Source organism: Nomascus leucogenys, chromosome 25 (assembly GCF_006542625.1).
Source record: "Nomascus leucogenys isolate Asia chromosome 25, Asia_NLE_v1, whole genome shotgun sequence".
In the NCBI taxonomy this organism is placed as follows: domain Eukaryota; kingdom Metazoa; phylum Chordata; class Mammalia; order Primates; family Hylobatidae; genus Nomascus; species Nomascus leucogenys.
In genome coordinates this window covers 4,876,727-4,891,143 of record NC_044405.1, presented here as the reverse complement: position 1 = coordinate 4,891,143, position 14,417 = coordinate 4,876,727, and positions in this window count along the sequence as shown.

Genomic DNA, 14,417 nt, shown 5'->3' with positions numbered 1-14,417 from the left:
GGAAGTAGATTATCATAAAGGTCTTCATCCTTATCGTGTTCATGTTGAGTAGGCTGAGGAGAGGGGAAAAGGAGGGATTGGTCTTGCTGTGTCAGGGGTGGCAGAAGCAGAATAAAATCTGCATAAAAGTGAACCTGTGCTATTCAAATGTGTGGTGTTCAATGGCCAATTGTATCTTACTCTACAATATAGGTATTTTAATACTTGCTTTCATCATCCAATACTACATTTTTAAATGTTATTTATGTTGGACATATAAATACATTTAACTCTCATATAGTATTTTACGAGCAAACTAATGTATATTCTTTATTTCAATGATGGCAAAATCAAGGGTGACTATTTATATTAATCCATTTTCACGCTGCTAATAAAGACATACCTGAGACTGGGCAATTTACAAAAGAAAGAGGTTTATTAGACTTACAATTCCACATGGCTGGGAAGGCCTCACAATTATGGCAGTAGGTGAAAAGCATGTCTCACATGGTGGCAGACAACAGAAGAGGGAATTTGAGCAGGGCAACTCTCTCTTGTAAAACCATCAGATCTCCCGAGACTAACTATCATGAGAACAAAACAGGAAAGAACTGTTCCCATGATTCAATTACCTCCCACCGGGTCCCCCACATAACACGTGGGAATTCCAGATGAGATTTGGGTTGGCACACAGCCAAACCATATCGCTATTCTTTACTTATTACAATCAATGCTATCATAAACATCCTTAGCCACATTTGCACATATCCTGTTAACTTACAAGTTGAATCAGTGTGTCACTGTATATTATTCTCAGCTCTACTAGTAAATGTCAAATTGTTCTCCAAATTGACTAACAATTTCCATTCCCAACACCAATATCTAAGAGTTCCAGTTTCCCCGATACACAGAATTCAGTGTTTTCAGACCTCTTAATTTTTATCCCTTTGACAACTATAAAATAGTTTCATTGTTTTGACTTGCATATTCCCTATTACTGCTTGGATCGATATCTTATTATTTTTACTAGTTATTCTGTTTTCTTTTCCATACTAATATATAGTCATTCTTTATGTATTCTCAATAGTTGTGTTTGTTCATTGTTTGTTTTAAAAATATATTTTCCCAGGTTTTGGCTTACCTTTTAATTTTATTACATCTTCCTGTGCCATTTAAAAATAATATAGTCATATTTATTAATCTCAAATAGTTTGTGCTTTTGCCTTACTTAATAATTTCATCTATACCCAAAATACATTTTCATCAACATCTAGATGTGTTAAGGTATTATTTTTTATATTTAGATTTCAAATTCAGGTAAAATGCTATGTTGCATCATGTGAAATATGAATCTAGATGAATCCTTCTTCATATGGGCAACATATATACAGGTACCAATTACACCTGAGCTATTTCTATGTTGTTCATTCCAATTTATTGATCTATTTGTCTAATTTGACACAAATACCAAATTGACCAAATTACTCACATTTTATAATAACCCTCAAAAAATCTTCAATATTATGAGGTAAAACTAGTCATACATTTTACTTCGAAATTGTCAGCTTCTTTTGGCCTTTGATCTTTGTATGTGTTTATCGACCTCACATATTTCATGAAATATTATTGTATAATGGTATTTTTATTGGAATTTCACTAAATTTATGAATTAATTTGGGAAGAATTTTCATGTTCACCATAATAACTTCATCCATAAACATGTTCTAACATCCATCACTTATTCAAGTATACTTTTATTTTTTAAATAAGTTTTATTATTTTTTTACAAAGATATTTTAAAATATGATATATTCCTACATATCTTATAATTTTGTGCTACTGTGAGAATATATGAGTAAGGATTCTTCACAGAAACAGAACCGATAGGCAATGGGAGAGACAGAGAAAGAGAGAGATTTACAATAAGTAATTTCTCATGCAATTATGGAAGCTAGGAAGTTTAAAATTTACAGTGTGGGCTGGCAGCCTGGAGACCCAGGAGAGCTGACAGTGCAGTTGACGTCTGAAAAATTGTTCTCTTACTCAGAAAGGCTGGTTTCTGTTCTATTCAAGTATTTAACTGATTGGTTGAAGCCCACTCACATTATGGGGAGCAATCTGCTTTAATCGAAGTTCACTGATTTAAATATTAAACTCATCCAAAACTTCTTCCAAGTTGACACTTAAAATTAACCATTACCGCGAATAGTATAATATTTAATATATCAATACATTTTAAATGTATTATATTTTACATACTTAAATGTATTTAATATATTTGAAATTTTAAAATATAATATTTGAATTAAAATCAAAATTAAAATTTTCTTTTAAAATGCTTTGCTTGTTTTGTATGGAAATTGCTAATATACTCAGAAATACATAGACTGTAATAAATTATTAGGATGGCAAAAAAGTAATTGTGGTTTTGCCATGACTTAATGCACCAACCTTATAGCAAACTTGCAGAATTTTCTGAATATTTCCAGTGGTTTGCAGACTCTCCTATATCTTTTCTATGAAGACAAGCCTATCGCGTGAAAAGAAGAACACTGTTTTCTTTTTTGTTTCATGTTTTCTTCTTATAGGAAATTGGATAGTACTTCCATACAATGTTGAATCAAAGATACAATCATGAGAATTCGTCTCTTATTCCTGACTTTTTATATAGTTGGCCCTCTCTATCCATGGGTTCTTCATTCATAGATTCAACCAATTGCAGATCAAAAATAGTTGAAAAAATAATGGTGGCATGAATAGTGAACACGTACAGACTTCTTCTTGTCATTATTCCCTAAACAATACAGTATAGTAAGTATTTACATGGTATTTATATTGTTTTGGTATTATAAGTAATCTAGAAATAATTTACAGTATACAAGAGGATGTGCATAGGTTATATGCAAATAATATACCACTTTATATAAGGGACTTGAGCATCCATGGATTTTGGTATTCATGGGGGATCCTGAAATTAATTCCCCATGGATGCTCAGAGATGACTATATATGAATATTTTGCTATGAGATTTAATGTTTACAGTATAAGTTACATTCTGGTATATCTTTGTAGGTATACATACACGATATTTACGTGTATATATACATAAATCACAAATTCAAATTTATAATGTGCCAAGTATAATACAAAAATCATTGGTTTTCTCAGCCATTTAAGATCGTTACTGATCTGATGTCCTATTATCTCTGAACACTAAATTGTTGTCTCTTTCTAAATGCTTCTACATAATCACAACTGTCAAAATCAAGAAATTAATATTGATACATTACCACCATTGATCCCAGACTATATTCAAGCTTTGACAAGTGTTTAAATAATACAATTTATAGTAAAATGATCAAATTATGAATCATGCCTTGATCAGTCTGAAACAGTTTTTCCCATAGATTTTGTAAAACATACTTTAATTTTGGGGTTGTCTGATGTTTCCATATAATTAGATTCAAGTTATGTATCTTCAGCAGGAATTTAAGCGATGTCCTATTTTTCTGCTCTCTATGAAATTACATACTGTCTCCCAACGCCCCCACTCCCAACCATTGCTGATAACGTTCAGTGTGATCACTTAATTAAGCTTATATCTTCTACACTTCTTTCTGACTAGGCTTCAACATCCACATAAGCTGCAGCCCTCATTCTGCTCAGATTCTGAAAACCCATGTGAAGACCTCCAGCCATATACACCGCTCTGCATTCTGGATTCTAATATCTTATCCAGGTCCCCCAATATATCCCTACATCATCCTGCTTAGGCTCCCAAATGGAATACGTGGCCATATGTCTGAGGTTAATATCTTCCTCAACGTGCAGGGCTTCTGCAGTACATGAAGAGCTTCCCCACACTTTTGGAGCCCTTTTTGTCCTGTTTCGTTACTGACATCCCATGGCTGATGCCAGACATCACTTGATGCCCTCTTCATCTCACTCAGGCTGTGACACCTACTGTGGATGCCCTCTTTATCATGCTTTGCTTCTGACATCTCATGCCAAGACGCTCTTTCCATGCTTTGCTTCAACTAAGTATTGTAGAACTGAATTGTTCAGGAAAACAAAAGGAAGAAAATAAGAAGTGGATTGCACTTTTCTAAAATATGAGAATTTTTTTTTGTAGTTGATATTTAATTTGTTTACATGGATTGAAATTACACATGTATTTGGAATTATTTCTATCATTTTTTAACTTACTATGATTTTTCAGGTTAACATGTTTAACCTCTATTTCCTTCTTAATATTATCCTAATCAGTTTTTTCCAGATTCTTTCTGTGTGTTTGAAACATTACCTATAATATGTAACATATATGTAATATAAAAATATAATCATCCTTATCCCAGCACCTTCAAAATAGGGCATGTTTTAATTTTTAAGAAGGAGAAAATGCCTGTTCAGATGAAAACTAATCACTACACATCATTTTCAAGGGAGAAAGGAATAGCAGATGCTTAAAAGACTAAACAATGTTCCTTTCTGAATAAATATCTCTGATTATCCTTTTCTGTGGTTGACTAACTGTATATAAAAAATGTAATAAAAAATGTAAAAGTATTTTACATATATTTTTATTATTAAAGAGAAATAGAGACAAAATAAGTCTTGAGATTGAAGTTTAATGAATTTGATTTTAAGAAACCACCATGTAACCAAAACTCCTATCAAGATACAGAAAAAACTTCAATCACCCCAAAGAGTTTCCTTTTTCCCTCTTTCAGTCAATCCCCATCATCTATAATCATAGATAACATTATTTTGTCTTCCCTTGAACTTTATTTAAATTTGGAATCAAATAGTATAGATTGTTTGAGGTGGGTGAGAAGGAAGACTGAAGCTGACTTCTTTTCCTGGGACAGTTTTGCTGATCATAATTGTCATTAGTAATACATTTACAAGTTGGCTGATATAAGTTAGTTTTGGCTCTGGTGACCCAGCTGGGGTGACTCTTCTGCAAATGTCTATTATCCTTATTCTGGAGCTACTGGGGTAGAAGCTTATGTGCTTCTTATATCAAGGGCATAAAAAGGCAAAAGAGAAAATATATAAGCCCCTTAATAACATAAATCGAAACTAGCACATTGTCTTTTTGGCCTTACTTTGTTGGCTCAAACAGGCCAAAGTTGATATTATGGTTTGAATATTTGTTCCCTCCAAAATTTATGTTTAAATTTAATTTCCACTGTAATAGTATTAGCAAGTGGGCCTATTTAGAGATGATTAAGCAACAAGGATTCTGTTCTCATGGATGGGTTTAATATCTTTCAAAAAGGGCTTTGGGAGAGGGTTGTCTCTTGCCTTTCCAACTTCACCCATGAGATGACATCACAAGAAAGGCACCAAAAGATGCCTACTCTTCAGTCTTAAATTTAACAGCCTCCAAAATTGTGAGAAATAAATTTCCATTCATTATATATTACCATGTCTCAGGTATTCTGTTATAGCGGCACAAAATGGACTATGACAATTGAGGGCTCAAATTTAAAGAGGGGGAAATATATATCACATCCATACTAGGAAAAACTGCAGTCACCTAGCGAAAGATAAGCAGCAAACAAAATAAGCTGGAATTCTTAATGAAATTTGCTTGAGTCTTCTCTCACAGTCACAGTTCCCTCCCACATACAAACTATAATCATCCTTATCCCAGCACCTTCAAAGTTTAGTTCAGTCATTATATCAAGCTCTTGATACAGAAATGTATGAAATAAAGACAACTCATCTGCTTCTTCAATTCCTCACTTGCAGTAGGGCAACAAGAAGAAAATAACTGCAATAAATATCCTGTATGGAAAGAGAAGAAAAAAAACACATACAATAGTCACTGTTCCATAGTACTTATAAAATCTTTCTGTAAAACATATTTCTCAGTTCTCTTGCTCCGGGGGTTCTCACCTAGTGGTGATTTTGCTCCCCAGGGGGCTTTTGGCAAGGGATGGTGTATTAGACCATTCTCACATTGCTATAAAGAACTACCTGAGGCTGGGTAATTTATAAACAAAAGAGGTTTAATTGACTCAAAGTTCCACAGGCTGTACAGGAAGCATTGCTGAGGAGACCTCAGGAAACTTACAAACATGATGGAAGGTGAAGAGGAAGGAGTCATATCTTATACGGGCTGGAGCAGGAGGAAGTGCAGGGGGAAGGTGACACACACTTTTAAACAACCATGCCTCATTAGAACTCACTCACTATCATGAGAACAACAAAGGTGAAGTGTGCCCCATGAGCCAATCACTTTCAACCAGGACCCTCCTCCAACCCTGGGGATTATAGCTCAGTATAAGATGTGGTTGGGGACACAAATCCAAACCCTATCATTTCACTCTGGCTCCTCTCAAATTTTATGTTATTTTCACATTGCAAATACAATCAATCCTTTTCAACAGTCCCCCAATGTCTTAACTCATTTCATCATTAACTGAAAAGTCTGCAGCCCAAAAATCTCATCTGAGACAAGGCAACTACTTTCTGCTCATGAGGCTGTAAAATAAAAAAAACAAGTTAGTTACTTCCAAGATACAATGGGAGTACAAGCATTGGCTAAATACTCCCATTTCAAGAGGGAGAAATTAGCCAAACAAGGGGGCTACAAACCCCGTGCAAGTCCAAACCCAGCAGGGCAGTCATTAAATCTTAAAGATCCAAAATAATCTCCTTTGACTACATGTCTCACATCCAGATAACACTGATGCAGTGGGTGGGCTCCCACAGCCGTGGGCAACTCTGCCTCTGTGGCTCTGCAGGGTGCAGCCCCCTTGGGTGCTTTCACCAGCTGGCATTGAATGCCTATGTCTTTTCCAGGTGCATGGTGCAAGCTGTTGGTGGATCTACCCTTTTGTGTAATCCATTATAAACTGAAATTATCATAAGTAAAAAATGTGTTTGATATACATAACCTACTGAACATCATAGTTTAGCCTGGCCTACCTTAAACATGCTCAGAAAACTTACATTAATGTAAGTAAGTTGGGCAAAATCATCTCACCCAAAGCCTATTTTATAACAAAATGTTGAATATCTCATGCAATTTATTGAATACTGTATTGAAAGTGAAACACAAAATCGTTATATGGATATTTAAAATACAGTTTCTACTGAAAGCTTATTGCTTTTGCACATGACAAAGTTGAAATATTGTGAGTCGAATCATCATAATTTGGAGACTATCTTGCTCTGTCTCTGTGTGTATACATAGAGAGGATGCTCTGATACCTTCATAGAAAAGGATTGGTATATTAAAAAGACCAAAAAGAACCTCCTTCATGTTTTAAAAACTTGAAAATTTCAGATTATGAAATAATTGTATCATACAGACTTCCATCTGTGTTAAAAGACTGGAAAAAGTTCTATGTGCATGTTATTACCTCTTAATAGGAATGGAGTCAATACTAGTCCATGGGCTGACTGTAGCTCATCTGATGGAAAAGATAGTAGAGTATATTGATTAGAAGTAGAGCTTGAGGGACTGATATTTACAGTGTAATGGATTAAGTTTAATGACAAGACTTACTACAAGTCAATACAAGGCTTAACCTTATAGCCACATTAGTTAGGCATTATTGTCCAAAATAATTTGAAGTAGATTAAATGATTTATTGAATAAACATAAATGTCTGGTAGAAGAGAAACATTAGTTTTCTTCTGATGCAGAATTGTTTTCAGGATCCTGAACACGTTTCTGTGTTTTTAGCTTTCACACTGCATAAAGTAAAATCAATTAATTAAACCATATATTAAAGTGTAACTACCTTTTAATTTTAGGGTAATATATATCACAAACTATGTATTCATTTGCTAAGTATTATTTTAAAATTTGTCCCACAAAGAGTTTATGACATTTTTTTGAAAAGCCAGACATTTGATTAAAATATTTCAGCAAATTATTTTGAATATTGAAGTGCAAAAAGATGATACCAAGTAAGGTTATTGTTCCTCTATAAACATATTAGGTGTAAACAATTCAAGTGAAGATTTTTTAGGTTTAAAATGTCTCAAGTTTTTTTTTAAATTGATACAATTTATACTTTTCTCCAAACACTACCAAAGTTATTTAAAAATGAGAGACATGTAGATGAAAGCAGGAAACAGAACAACCGCATTAAAATATTAAATAAAAATATTGTACAAATACAAAAAAAGAACTTCAATCTTATTTATACTGAAATGTTATACCTTTCTAGCAAACAAAATTTACATTAATATAGAGTTCAGCTTTACATTAGCCTCAAGTTGGGCAAAAACATCTAATCCAAAGCCTATTTATAATAAAATGTTGAATATCTCATGTAATCTTTGAATACTATTTTGAAAGAGAAACACAAAATGGTTATATGAGTATTCAAAATGCAGTTTCTACCGAATACGTACAGCTTCAATAGAGTTCAGCTTTCAGAGTTAAGCTTTCAAGATCAACTCTTTATTTCCATTTGCTTAAAAATTTTTGACTCTTCCCTAAGCTTTAAAGTAAGAACATTATTAGCCTTATTTCTCAGTTTTTCAAATTAAAGGAGATGGACTTCGATTTGTAGAACAGAGGCCTGTGCTCTAGAAAAAATTCCACATGTTTTACTCTCTCTGAAATCTCATTTTCTCTTCTAAAGAGTTTTGTTTTTTATGTTTTTATTAAATAAAATTTGAATGCAGAAAAATGCATAGAACTCAACTGTAAAATATATTAACTATTGACAAATGTATAGACTATTGTAAGGAATACCCAAATTATGGTATAAATTCCTTCACTGTAGAAATTTCCCACATGACATTTTCTAGTTTTTTACCAACTCCTGGCTTAGGCCACCTCTTTTATGATTTCTAGCATAGATTGATTTATTCAGTCTTTGAATCTCACCAAATGGGATCATACAGAATGTACTCTTTTGTGCTTGGCTAATTTCCTTCAACATAAAGTTTTTGGTATTGAGTCATACTTTTGACAGAGCAATCGTTTATTCATTTATTTATTTTGTTTTTACCGAGTTGTTTTCAATTCTACAAATACACCAAAATTTGTTCAACAGATCTGCTGATGGACTTTTGAATTTTTTCCACTATTGTCTATAAAAAATAAAGATGTTATTAACATCTTTATTTATAAACATAGGATTTAATTGTTTTGGAGTAAAATTGCTGGGTCATAAGGTAGGCATAAGTTTTAAAGAAATTGAAAAACTCTTTTTTGAAATCGCTGGACTATTTAACATTTCTACAAGCAACATTTAAGAGACTCATTGCTTAAAATCTGTGCTAACAGCTGATACTGTTAGACATCTAAATTTTAGCCATTCTACTAGGTGTGTAATGGTATCTCATTATGGTTTTAATTTGCAGTTTTGTGATAACTAGTGATGCTGCATGTTTTAATTTATTTTGCTTTTGTTGTTATTCTCTGCCATTTATTTGTGTCCTTTGCAAATGTTTATTAGATTATTTTATCCACTCTTCACTGGACTTTTAAATATTTTTATTATTGAGTTAAAATTCTTCAGAGATTTCGATATAAGTCTTCTTTTTAGATGTATATCTTGTGAATATCTTTTAGTCTGTGGCTTACCAATTTAGGTTTTCAATGAGGAGAAATTTTAAGTCTAGCAAAGTATAATTTAGCAATTTTCCTTTCATGCCTATTGCATTCAGTTTGCTCTCTAAGAAAAATTTAAGGCATCATGATGTTGAAGGGATCCTGCTAAATTTTATTCTAAAAGGGTGACATATTTTACTTTTTCGTTTAGTTCTACAATCTAGCTTAATTTCATCACTATATATATATCTATATATGTATATGTATATACAGGTGTTCCTTGACTTACAATGGAGGTTACATCCTGATAAAGCCATTGCAAGTTGAAAAACTGTAAGTTGAACCATTGCTAGTCAGAAACTATCTTCATATACATATATAAAATTTTTATTATATTTAATGCCTATATACACACATACAGATGCATATGTATAATTATTACATATATTTTTAATTGTTTTATTAGTATTTGCTCAGAAGATTTTTCTTCTCATTAAATTAAATTTATTGGAGAATGACTTTATCATAAGTTAGGTTCTATTTTTATACCCTATTTTATACTTTTATTTTTTATTTATGTGTTGCCTATGTATATATTTTAAGTTAGTTTCTCAAAGAATATTTTATAAATTTCAGTGTACAGATTTATCACATCTTCTTTTTAAAGTTTTTCTAAGTATGTATTCCACATTTCCAGTTCTTCTCTTTTTAAAAATTTATTTATTGCCTGTGTATAGTAAATCATTTGATTTTTTGGAAATGTTTGCTTTTTGTCTGGACCTCATTAAATTCACTTATTAGTTCCACTTTTGTTTATGTCAATTTTATCTAGTAATTCTCTTCTCACCATCTGTCAGTTATAAAGATCTGTTGCATCACCTTCTAAACATGTTTCAACCAGCCTGGGCAATATGGGGAAACCCCATCTCTACAAAACCAGCACAAAAAAAATTAGCTGGGCATGGTGTGAGCCTGTACTCCCAGTTACTTGGGAGGCTGAGGTGGGAGGATCACCTGAGCCCAGGATTTTAAGGCTGTGGTGAGCCATGATTGTACCGTTGCACTCCAGCCTGGGTGATAGAGTGAGACCCTGACTCAAAAAATTAAATTAAATAAAATTAAAAGTAAAAAATAAAAGCATGTTTCAATTCAATGTATTTATTTCTAACTTCATGACCTTCACAGTCTTCTATACCTCTAGTATCTCTCCCCATCCCCAGATTTATTGCAGTATAATTGACAAAAAATGTATATATTTAAGGTATTAAATGTGATGTTTTAATGTACATATACGCTGTGAAGTGATTACCACAATCAAGCTAATTAACATATTTATCACCTCACAAAGTCATTAATTGTGTGTGTGTACATGTAGTGAGAACACTTAATATCTTTTCCCTTATCAAATTTGAGGCATGCAATACTATATTATCAACTATAGTAGCCATGTTCTACATTAGCTTTCCAGAACTTATTCATCCTAAGTAACTGAAACTTTGTACCCTTTGATCAACAGATCCCTGTTTTTCCCATCCCACAGCCTCTGGCAACCACCATTCTACTCTCTGTTTCTGTGAGTTCAACTTTTTTAGATTCCACATATTAGTGAGATCGTGCAGTATTTGTATTTCTGCATCTGATTTCACTTAGCCTAACATGCTACAGGTTCATACATAGAGTTGCAAATGGCAGGATTTCCTTTTTTAAGTCTGAAAAATATTCCTGTGTGTGTGTGTGTGTGTGTGTCTGTGAGACATTTTCTTTATTCATTCATCTGTCAACACGTTTTCATATCTTTGCTATTGTGATAATGCAGTAGTGAACATGGAATTGCAAATATCAAGATAATTGTTTCATTTCCTTTGAGTATATATCTAGAAGTAGGATTATATAATAGTTATATTTTTAATATCTTTAAGAACCTGCCTACTGTTTTCCATAATGGCTGTACCAATTTACATTCCCATCAACAGTGTAGCAGTTAAGGGCTGAGAGGTGGGGTGAGTGAGCAAGTCTTTCTGTGACTTTGGAAATGTTTAGCATCCTGATCTTGAGATACAAGATCTTGAGTTATAATATCTTGTGTGCCACACATACATAAATACAAATATATAAATATTAAACCCGATTTCTCTATTTGGCTTTAAATATAGTACCTTCAAGAAAATTATTTAAAATACAATGCGTTAAAATGACTACTAAGAATATTGTGATGTCAAGAATTTAGACTAACAGAATACTCCCTATTGTTGCTGATATAATAAAAATTGGTCCAGGTACTCAGAAGAACAAAAGCCCACAAAATCTGGTAATGTAAAAGATGTTCTAGCCCTAAGTCTTAGCCATTCCAGATTAATCATAGAAAAATTCTTGTTTAATCCTCTGAGATACATATATAATACTCTGTAAACCAGCATTGTTTGTGACAGCTCAGGGCTGGATATAATGTAGAATTTTATGAACTGAGAATCCACATAAATTATGGCATTTTCACATAATATAATATCAAACTGCTGTGAAAACTAATGTAGTCTCCAAGTATGAAAATTACAATTATGGTTTTCAGAAAAATAAAGTTGCCAAAGAATTTGCATAGAATTACATTTGCAAAACTTAAAAAATAAAACCACATATATCATTTAAAAATATATAAGTATGCATGAAATTAAAAATTATGATATTCTTCAACTGGAAATAAGTAATCAGGAAGTTTCAACTGTATTGTTTGTGTTTTATTTATTTTAAGGTGGAGTGGATATATAACAAAACTCTTATTATTGTATACATGTATCTTCATATATATATAACTATTTTAGAGACCACAATTTTGACAATACATATTAAAGTTAATTTTAATTAAAAATAAATTGCATCAGCAGAAAACACATATTATATAGAAAGGCTATGATATGGTTTGGCTCTGTGTCCTCACCCAAATCTCATATTGTAGCTTCCATAATTCCCACATGCAGTGGGAGGGACCCAGTGGGAGATAACTGAATCATGGGAGTGTTCGCATAATTGTGTATAAGTCTCACAAGATCTGATGGCTTTGAAAAAGGGAGTTTCCCTGCACAAGCTTTCTCTCTTTGCCTGACACCATCCATGTAAGATGTGACTTGCTCCTCCTTGCCTTCCACCATGATTGTGACTCCTCCCCAGCCATGTGGAACTGTAAGTCCATTAAACCTATTTTTCCTCCCAGTCTCAGATATGTCTTTATCGGCAGCATGAAATTGGACTAATACAGTAAATTGGTGCCAGTAGAGTTAGGTGTTACTCAAAAGATACCTGAACATGTGGAAGTGACTTTGGAACTGGGTAACAGGCAGAGGTTGGAAGAGTTTGGAGGGTTCAGAAGAAGACAGGAAAATGTGGGAAAGTTTGGAACTTCCTAGAGACTTGTTGAATGGCTTTGACCAAAATGCTGATAATGATATAGACAAAGAAATCCAGGCTGAGGTAGTCTCAGAGATAAAACATAACTCTTGTTATGTTTTAGCAAAGAGACTGGCAGCATTTTGCCCCTTCCCTAGAGATTTCTGGAACTTTGAACCTGAGGGAGATAATTTAGGGTATCTGGCGGAAGAAATTTCTAACAAAGCATCCAAGATGTGACTTGGGTGGTGGTAAAGGCATTCAGTTTTAAAAGGGAAACAGAGCATAAAAGTTAGAAAATGTACAGCCTGACACTGCGATAGAAGAGAAAATATCATTTCTGAGTAAAAATTCAAGCTGGCTGCAGAAATTTGCATAAATAATAAGGAGCCAAATATTAATCTCCAAGACAATGGGGAAAATGTCTCCAGGGCATGTCAGAGGTCTTCATAGCAGCCCCTCCCATCACAGGCCCAGAGGCTTAGGAAGAAAAAATAGTTTTGTGGGGCAGGCCCAGGATCTCCATGCTGTGTGCAGTCCAGGGTCTTGGTGCTCTGTGCCCTAGCTGTTCCAGCTGTTACTAAAAGGGTCCAAGGTACAGATTGAGCTATGGCTTCAGAGGGTGCAAACCTCAAGCCTTGGTAGCTTCCACATGGTGTTGAGCCTGTGGATACACAGACACAGAAGTCAAGAATTGAGGTTTGGGAACCTCCTGCTAGATTTCAGAGGATGTATAGAAATGCCTGGATATCCAGGCAGAAGTTCACTGCAGGGGCAGGGCTCTCATGGAGAACCTTTGCTAAGGCAGCTCAGAAGGAAAATGTAAGGTTGGAGCCCCCACACAGAGTCCCTACTGGAGCACCATCTAGTGGAGCTGTGAAAAGAGGGCCCTTCAAACCCCAGAATGGTAGATCCACTGACAGCTTGCACTGTGTGTGTGTGCCTGAAAAAGCCACAGACACTCCATGCCAGCTGGTAAAAGCAACTGGGAGAGAGGATGTACCCTGCAAAGCCACAGAGGTGGAGCTACTGCAGACCATGGAAACTCACCTCTTGCATCAGCATGACTTGGATGTGAGACATGGAGTCAAAGAAGATCATTTTGGAGCTTTAAGATTTGACCTGTCCCACCGGATTTTGAGCTTGCATGGAACCTGTAGCCCCTTTGTTTTGGCCAATTTCTCTCATTTGGAATGGCAGTATTTACCCATTGGCTGTACCCCAATTGCACCTAAGAAGTAACTAACTTGCTTTTGATTTTATAGGCTCATAGGCAGAAGGGACTTGCCTTGTCTTAGATAGGACTTTGGACAGTGGACTTTTCAGTTAATCCTGAAATGAGTTAAGACTTTGGGAGACTGTTGGAAAGGCATGATTGGTTTTGAAATGTGAAAACATGGGATTTGGTAGGGTCCAGAGACAGAATGATATGGTTTGGCTTTGTGTCCCCACCCAAATCTTATCTTGCAGCCCCCATAATTCCCACATGGTGGGAGGGACCCAGTGGGAGATAATTGAATCATGGTGGTAG